General features: G+C 32.6%; 2 pseudogenes; both read left to right on the top strand.

Annotated features, from left to right (window-relative positions):
- The first annotated feature begins 613 nt into the window (after positions 1-613).
- On the top strand, positions 614-6,695 carry LOC133832583 (uncharacterized; annotated as a pseudogene).
- LOC133832588 (ureide permease 1-like) lies at positions 3,713-7,385 on the top strand (annotated as a pseudogene).
- The last annotated feature ends 2,431 nt before the right edge of the window (positions 7,386-9,816 follow it).

Genomic DNA, 9,816 nt, shown 5'->3' on the forward strand with positions numbered 1-9,816 from the left:
TCAGATTTGACTAGTATTTCATTTTTGCTGTTTTTTTTATATAATTTTTTTATTATGAACCACTTTTAATTAAACAATAATTATTCATTTAAATTAAAGAATGATATAGCTGAACAATTGGACACAATATTTAACATAATAACTCGAAAAAAGTTTATATTTTTCTCTCTCTCTCTCTCTTATCAATGGTGGTTCTAATTTACTTTTGTACTTACGTATCAACACTTTTTCGTTTATTGCAGGAGTTTAGCCATGCTTTACCACCATGACTGGAGACTATTTTTTCTCCTTATTTGGAGTCCATTGAAGTTCGTAGTGAAGCAAATAAGGACAGTGATGCAGGTTTGAGCATTCAATACTAACAAATTTCTTTAAGTTGTCGGCTGGTAAGAAGCAGTTGTAGAAGAAAAAAGAGAGTAAATGCATTCCAAACAATACATATTCGTCCTAGCTATATTTTAGCTTAAAATTTATCAAACATAAAAAAATAGTTATTTTATGCTTCTTGTGTAAAGCTTATATTTGATTTGTTTTTCTTTCATTTATCATCAGTATGTAGTGACAAGTATCCCAACATTTCTTGGTTAGAAGCAGATGAAAGTGATGATAATAGATGTTCAGGTGACTATCAATATTGTGATGTGTCAGAGTTCTACATTTCTGACATGATCGTGTCAGACTTTACCTTTGGCGGACTGCATTCAATGATACTAGCGAATCAAATTGCTTTGCTAATTACGAGCATCTAGAGCCAAACATGTTGTTAGGTGTTGCTGAGCAATTTTGTGTTCTACCTTTACTAGAGGACTCTATTAGAAGCAGTAGTGCCAATGATGAGAAATCAGATGAACAAGCAATGATGGATCCAATGTCTAATCCAATTCATTGCCCAAGGAAACTTCAAGAAGGAAGCTTATAACTCTAGTACTTGATTTGGATGGTAAGTGGATTGAGTTGCTTGTATCAAGTCATTACATTTATTATTCTGATTTCTGGAATGGTCATAATTTTCTAGTTAGTTTGTCAATTGATTTACTACTTCCACTATGTTATCATAATTCAGAAGTGTACATATTACTTGAAAAATATAGGTAATTTTGATGATAATTTTAGGTTCTTTATTGAATTAACCAAATTCATGGTATCTATTATATATTGCAAGAGGTCCCTACATGGTCATGAACCATTGAAGGTGAAATAATTGAAAGTAAGATAATTAAATTTGTTGTGGATTTACCATCCAAAGCGTATTGATTGGGCCATGTGATTGTTCATGAAGTTAATTTAATGGCTTAAATTAAAATACATATTAAAAATTATATATACATATATGACTGTTTTATTTCCTTTTTTAACAAGTGTTAATTTTATGAAGAGGAACAACCTTTTCCTATTGTTTTTACTTTCCCATAAAGGAATATTTGTTTGACTATATGATTGATATTTAACATCCCATTTTCATACATGAGAAAAACTTGTCCATTCTACATTGGAACCTTGTGAAGATGCAGACTTCACCTTTACTGTTTTTTTCAACATGAAAGAGCGCACTGTGTATGTCAGAAAATGGCCTCACCTCAAAATATTCTAAGAGTGAGTTGCTGAGATGTTTGAAGTTATTATTTTTACTGCCAGCCAAAGCATATATGCAGAACAACTCCTTGATATTCTAGATCCAGATGGAAATATCATCTTTTGGCATGTTTATCGTGAATCGTGCATCTTTTCTGATGGCAGTTACACTAAAGATTTGACAGTTTTAGATATTGATCTTGCAAAAGTTTCTATAGTTGATAATTCTCCTCAGGTATATCTAATGATGAATTTGCAAAAAATTTCAAACTTTGGTTCCTTCTTTAATTTAGATGTCTAACCTTATTTCAGTTGCATTTTATGCTATCCTTTTCATATTTGGTTACTGGGGTTTCAAGATTAGTTACACCGTGCATTTGATGTTAAATGTGCCTTAGGATAGAGCTACGAATTCAGCATTTTTGTAGGCTTATCATAAGTAGAACATGCCTTGTTTTAGAGCTACAAAGCCAGTGTGCTTTTAAAGAAAAGAGCTTCTAGGAGCAGGCAACAGGATCCTGTATCGTACATTGATACGAGCTAATGTCTTAGTATTACTCAGAAATTTATTGTTCTTCCAACCTTGGTATTTGTAGGAAGTGGTAACAAATATTAATCTAATGAGAGAGAGGCAGGGGAGTTATAAGGAACTTTTATTGGTAGAATTTAGGTAAATTGAGGAAGGAAACAATTTTTTTTGCTCTATGTCATGTACTTTAATTCCTAAGCCTTGGTCTCTTTTAATCCTTTCAGGTGTTCCGCTTGCAAGTGAGTAATGGGATTTCCATAACGAGTTGGTTTGATGATCCATCGGACTGTGCACTAATTTCATTACTTCCTTTCTTAGAGACCCTTGTAGATGCAGATGATGTTCGCCCTATAATTGCCAAGAAATTTGGTAATGAGGCATAAGAGCCCTTGCGATTCTCATTTTCTTGAGTATAGCAGCTCCTTATCCCTTACATATTTTTAGCAAAATGTGACATAATATATGTTTTTTTTTCTTCTTAGAGCTCTCTAGATATTAACTATATGAGCTATTATTTGTGTTGCTTTTAAGTTACTCTACTGCTACTTTCTCTTGTCGTCTCAGCTGGGAACTCTCCGGAATCCTCTCTCTAAGTGTTGTTCAAAGGTAATTTTAGGGATTGTCTTGTTAAATTAAAATATACCATCAGGTTTTAAGACAGTGATATGATTGTAGTATGAAATTTACTGTTGGTGTCTAGAGTAATACAATGACTCTTTATGAAATAACATGTTGAATGCATTTTATAATTTAATGTATTTTTGTTTGTCTAATTATATGACATATTGAACCTTTTTTTTTAACCTTTTTACCACATATATTTATTAGACATTATTTAACTTTGTTTATTTCCTTTGTTTGGAAAGCATCAGTATTTTTGTATTATAGCCTTTAATTTATACAATTTCTCTTGCTTTTTCTACTATAACATGTGCTTTTTTTTAGTCTAGTTGAGAAGTCTTGTTTTAATATATAATCATTAGTTTTTAATATAAATGAAAATAGTATTAATGAGTAGTGATAATAATACAAATAAACAATTGTGTAAAAGGAAATCAGACTATAAGAAAATAAAAATAAAATTTCAAAAAGAAAGCTACTATCCTTCACAGAATCTTTTACATCAATTAGCCAAAGAGCCAGTCTAAATTTAATTTTGGCATAAACAGACCACATTGTCTTCAACATCTTTATATTTTCTCTCATTTCTTTCTGGTCATTTTCTTGATTCTGAATGCATCAGAATATATGTGAACATGTTGAGTTTTGACACTTGAATTCAAGTATTCAACTTTTCTAATGTGCAAGTAAATACGTGTATATATTTTTACTGACCTTTAAATGATCATAAAAGGAAAATCGTTCTTTTACGACGTATGAGACTGTGTAGTGTCTTGTGCAAGTTTCTAAATACTCTTGTATGTACCAATTTGCAGTTACATAAGAGAAAAAGAGATGGAAGAGGAGCTATTAATGCAAAGACGTGAAGAGGAGGGTAGAGGTAAAGAAAGATGAAAGGCTCTCTTGGAGAAGGAAGAACATAAATGGAAGGAGATAGAAGCTTCTCTCATATCCTCTATTCCTAATCCTGGAAGCAGGGAAGCAGCAGCCATGGCAGTTGTTGTTCGTGCAGTAGGAGGTGATTCTGTTCTTGATGTTTCTAGCATTGCTCGCAGGATATGTTCAACTCAGTTAGCTCGTCGAGCCCTTCAGGTTTGTTTATTATTATCACTATATAAAAGTGTTTACGCTGTGTAAGACACTTGAGACTCTGTAATTAGTAAGTTATACATCAGCCTCTCTAGCATGCTATTGCTTAAATTTTCATGTTTAAAATCAAACAAGGTGTGGTTCCATTAAAGCTCATTATTTCTTTCTCGAATTCATATACTGTCCAATGGGGTTTGAATCTTAATTAGCCATCTCAATACTGGCTTGAACAAATAAGCTCCAACATTGTTTTGGCCCTAAGAGCATGATACTCTCCACTCTTACCTTTGTTTTTAAGTTGCTGAAATATTGTTAAGAAAAAATTCAGGTGTGTGCTTTTGTTCTTACTTGGACTATGTGACAATTGGAAGATGTTTCGGCTAGAAAAGCAAAGGTTTGAATTTAGTTTTCTTATGCTATTTTTCTAGCATGCATGTTAACTATCTTTTGGTTGAGACAATTTATTCTTCAAAAACAGAATTTGAGCATAAACATTATGTTATTTTAACCATTGCAATTATACCAACTTAATTTACACTTTTAAGCAACACACTTCCAGCTTAGATGCACCAAGAAATTACACCAAACATTAAAAAGAAATAAAGAAAATACAACTTAAAGTTGCTTCAAATTTTATGATAAATATATAATCGAAAAAGTCTTTGACTATAGTATTAATCCTTCTAAATTTGCAGGAAATAGAATATTGCCCACTTAAAGTAATTTACCTGAACAAAATACACTGAACAAATAGTTTACCTGTGGTAGTTGTACTTAACCTTTCATTTGGGCTTGCTTGATGTATTGTATTTGAGTACCTTAAATTTGTGCTTATTTGTGGCAGTCATACTCGGTCCTTATGTGTTTTTGGTCCCTTGATATTTTTAGGAATGAAACGAATTGGATCTCTTTCTAATTTTATTTGGTGCCTACTTTTGCAGAATTTAACATTCATGTGATTTCTAAATACTATGAGTAAACTATATTCATGTGGTTTTCAAATACTTTTGCACATGTAGTTAGTTAGCTCTAACTGTAATATAGGTTCAGCTATCGTTAGTAGACTAGTGTGGTTAGTTTCCTGTTAATCACTTCTTGGTTTCCAGCTCCTTTTTCCCTCTCTTTGTATCTTTGTACTATTCAGCTATAAATAATAAAGCCCCATATCTCTCGTACATTTACAGAGATCATTTTATCCAATTCATTTTCTATTAAGTACTCTTATGTGTGTGTGATGGCAGCGATCACACAGGGGGGCCTATTTGGAAGTATGAAATGCTATTATTTAATCACAAAGGAATGTTGATGATACCATGTAGTACAGTGTGATGGTGCTCCTTCCTATGATGATACCATCTAGATAATGACCACTATTGATTACTAAGGCATGCCAAAGGCGTTTGTCATATTTTATTGGCCTATGTAATTTTCAGAGATTACCCCCAAAACAGAAGCTTCTGTTCTCCTTTTTATTTTTTTTTATTTTTACCCTAACAGAGCTGAAAATCAATTTAGCAAAAGTGAAAATCAATTTATTTTTATAGAAGCTAGAAGCTAAAAGTTAGATAACAAAATGAGATAAAAATATTGCTAGACAATTTTATTGTGACAGTCTTGTCTCCATGAAGTTTAATAAAAAGGTCCAATTATTATGAGACATGTCTAGAATCCATTCTTTTTTGTTTTTCCTCTTCTTTTTTTTATATAATTCTTTTGGCTGCTCCTTCTCATGATTAATTAAGTATTGATTATATTTTTTAGCTCATTACAAGTGTTGATTCACAAATATTCAACACTTGCATATATTTAGATAAAGTTTAGTTCATTCATTCTCTATTCTCTTTGATGAATGTGGTGCTATTTGGAGAGACCAGTGATAAGGAACACAACATAATGAAAATTTCATCTGTTTGCCATAATGGAGTTGTATTGTATTGTATGTATTTGGTTTCGATTCATGTTAGGGTGATTGGTGCAGGATAATTGGCCTTCTGTGATGTTTGCAATGGCAGGAGGGGTGGTACTTAGCCTCGGAAATCTCTCAACTTAGTATGCTTGGGCTTTTGTTGGCTTATCAGTCACAGAAGTGATCACTGGAAGCCTAACAGTTGTTATAGGTCCTTTCTTTCACTCTCTCTCTCTCTCTCTCTCTCAGACCATTTCTAAATGTTGATGTTTGTCTATGTTGCTCTTATAGATAATGAATTTTTCGCTTCTATTGCGATCTTTAATGGTGACATGAACAACCTTGAATTACTTTTTAGACAATAGAATTAATAGAGCAAAGATCCTTTTCCCTGGCGTTGGCTGCTTCTTGGTTGCAATTTGCCGTGCTTCTACTGTCCACTCATCTAATGCAGCTAATAATAAAGAAAAGGTTGAAGGTTTTTCATCTAAAGAGGGGTATGTTTCATTCATTAAATGTTAGGGTTTTTTATTCATTTTTAAAAATAAAATCATCGAGCTTGTTGAGTGATGCAATTTTTACTTAATTGTTTTATTTGATGATGCACTTAAGGATAATGAGAATGAGCAGAAAACTAGCTGTACCACTATAGATGGCACTGTAAAAGACAATACTTTTTAGTATGGAAAATCAATTAAAATTCTCACATTTAGATGAAAAGTGATAATCTTGTGTTGCAAAAATACTACACAACAATATTTGGACGTTCATCACCAAACATTCAAATCCAAACATCTCAGATTCTCTATCACATTTAATAATTATAACTCTTGCTACAGGTGTTTGGGAAAAGCACTCTCATTGGATTGTCCATATGTTTCTTTGCTGGTGTTTGCTTTTCTCTATTCTCACCAGCATTCAACTTGGCAACAAATGATCAATGGCATACATTGAAAGATGGGGTTCCTCACTTGGTTGTCTACACTACATTCTTTTACTTCTCAGTATCTTGTTTTATCCTTGTTATAATCCTCACATCACATTCCTTTACTACCCTATGCTGGACTTACCCAAATCATCAGTCAAGGCTTATATGAATGACTGGAATGGCAGAGGCTGGGCCTTAATGGCCGGTCTGCTCTGCGGGTTTGGCAATGGTCTCCAATTCATGAGAGGCCAAGCTGTAGGGTATGCTGCAACAGATGCTGTTCAGGTTGGTTCAAATATATTTTTTTTTGTCTTGATTCCAAACTTCTCTTTTGTGGGATAAACTTGTTTGTGCAAAATTTCAACTGAACCAAAATGTGCATCACATACTAATATGGACTTTTTTCGGGTGGTGATTGGCAGGCACTTCCACTAGTAAGCACTTTATGGGGAATTCTTTTGTTTGGAGAATACAGAAAATCGTCAAGAAGAACATATATATTGCTAGTAAGTATGTTGTCTATGTTTATTGTGGCTGTTGCTGTTCTTATGGCATCATTAGGGCATCAAAAGTAGGAGTCAGCTGCATACACAACCCTTTGCCTTTGTTTTTGGGTAGTCTTTTGTGTAAAGTAATAAGTTGGCCTATGGTTTGATAATACTGATGAGGATGCATTAACAAACTATACGAGAAACTGTTGGTTCAATTGATAGTATTATTTGATTGATTTGATAGGGAAGATGAGAAAGACAAAAAGATAATGGGGCCAATTTGAATTAATATTATGCTCATTACAAGTGTCCTCTCTTGTAAATAATTTCCATAGCATTTTTCTTGAAGTAATTTGTGATGCTAGATAATAACAATAAAATATTTCTTTGTATATTTTGCAGATGTGACAAGCGAAATAGAAAAGGATACTTAATTGTGAAGGCTTTGTGTTGGGCAGCTGTAGAATATTTTGTGCTGAAAGTAGTAACTTTTCAATATGTTGAATATTTAAGACTACTTGAATACTTCAAGAACATTTTATTGTTGATGACAGTGTTGAATGTTTTAAACTAATTTGTGGATTGTTAATATAATGTTGAATGTTTTTACTATTTTTTATTTGAAAATCAAGTTCATTTGATGATGCTAGTATATATTAGAAAGCTAATTTTAATTATATAAAATATATATATATAATAGAATAAATTAGTGTTATATAAATGAATATATAATGAGAATTTAAACTTATCTAAATATTAAAATAATACAAAAAATGTGTTATAATATCTATTACAATAACACTTATTATAAGTAAAGAATTTTGTTATGCAAACTTCATTATATAACACAAATAATGTGTTATACTAAAGTGTAGTATAACACAAATAATGTGTTATGCTAAAGTGTAGTATAACACAAAAAATGTGTTATGCTAAAGTATAACACAAATTTATAAGTATTGAAATGTGTTATATAATCGACTATAAATAATATAATTAAACACTTATCTTTTTATTAAAATAACACAAAAAGTGTGTTATCGTTGACAGTATAATAACACATCTGTATAACAATGATAAAGTGTTATGTAAAGTACCCTGACCTACGATAACATAGTCGGTCTTAACACATCAAAAAGTGTTATGGTATGTTTTGATAACACATTTTTGGTGTTATTAAAAGCATTTTTTCTTGTAGTACCCCTATGGATCATGGGATTCTGACTGTCACATGCTATATGGACGAAAATGCCAATCACCACTTCATTGGGATGAAGTTGGTGAAAGACGATATTTAGGACCTGAGGCTGTAAGAGAAGCAACTGAGGCAGTAGAAAAGATAAGACAACAAATGATTGCCGCTCAAAGTCGCCAGAAGAGCTATGCTAACGCTAAGAGGCGGAATGTTGAGTTTTCAGTAGGCGATCAAGTATTTCTCAAGGTTTCTCCGATGAAGGGGATTATGTGTTTCGAAAAGAAAGGAAAGTTAAGCCCAAGATTTATAGGTCCTTTTGAGATATTGGAAAAAGTAGGGCATGTAACATATCGGTTGGCTTTACCACCATCATTAGCTGAAACGCACAACGTTTTTCATGTATCGATGTTGAGAAAATATATATCACATCCATCCCATGTGCATGATTACAAGGCTCTAGAGTTAAAACAAGATTTCAGTTATGAAGACCGGCTAGTGCGCGTTCTAGAACGGGGAACTAAGGAGTTAAGGTCCAAAAGTATCCCTATGGTTAAAATCTTGTGGAGCAATAGCACAGAAAGAGAGGCCACATGGGAATTGGAAGAATATATAAGGGAGCGGTATCCCGAGATGTTTGGTAAGTAAATTTTGAGGACAAAATTATTTTAAGTAGGGTAGAATTGTAGCATCTCAGACTTTTACTTAGCTAGATAGTAGTAGTAGCAGTAGCAGTAGTAGTAGTAGTAGCTGTAGAATTTTAGTTTTCGTGAATATTGGTCAAAGCCGGGATTTAGTTAGAAACTCGTAGAAATAGTTGTGGATTTGATATGTTTAACCTATGGTTTAGACATATTAATTTTAACATAAGGTTTGATTAATATAGTTAGTCCTAAGAATATTATTTATTATAACCTCAGATTTAGATAGAATAATTAAGAGCGTGACACTTGTCACAAGCATGTTTATTAAGGATTTAAGTATTTTGATGAATAGTGTAATTAAAAGAAAGATCTAGAAGCTCTAGAACCTTCCATTATCTGTTAGGATTACGTTTTACTCAGTCAAAATAGTTTTTAATCAATTTCAAATTATCCTGAAAAGGGCAAAAACATGTTTAAAATATTAGCGTATGCCGATATATCGCAACTATATGGGTCGATATATCGCCTATGATTGATACAGAAAACACGTCGACTTCGCACAAACGAAACCACGAACCCTCAGTATCATGGTAGGGGCGATATATCTCCTACCCTAGGCGATATATAGCCACTAGTGGCCAATTTTTTAATTTCATAGAATCTTGAACTAGAAACAGCCCTCAACAACCTTGACTCGTTCCTAAACAATTTTGACCGAGTTCTGGGCATCTGTTGAACAGATAATTCAAATTTAATCATTTATTTATTCATTGAAATGGGAGTTAGTTTCACTCCTCGAACTCTATAAATAGGACCATTCACTCAGCCATTTCATTCATCATTC

The sequence above is a fragment of the Humulus lupulus genome, chromosome 1 (assembly GCF_963169125.1).
Source record: "Humulus lupulus chromosome 1, drHumLupu1.1, whole genome shotgun sequence".
NCBI classification, from domain to species: domain Eukaryota; kingdom Viridiplantae; phylum Streptophyta; class Magnoliopsida; order Rosales; family Cannabaceae; genus Humulus; species Humulus lupulus.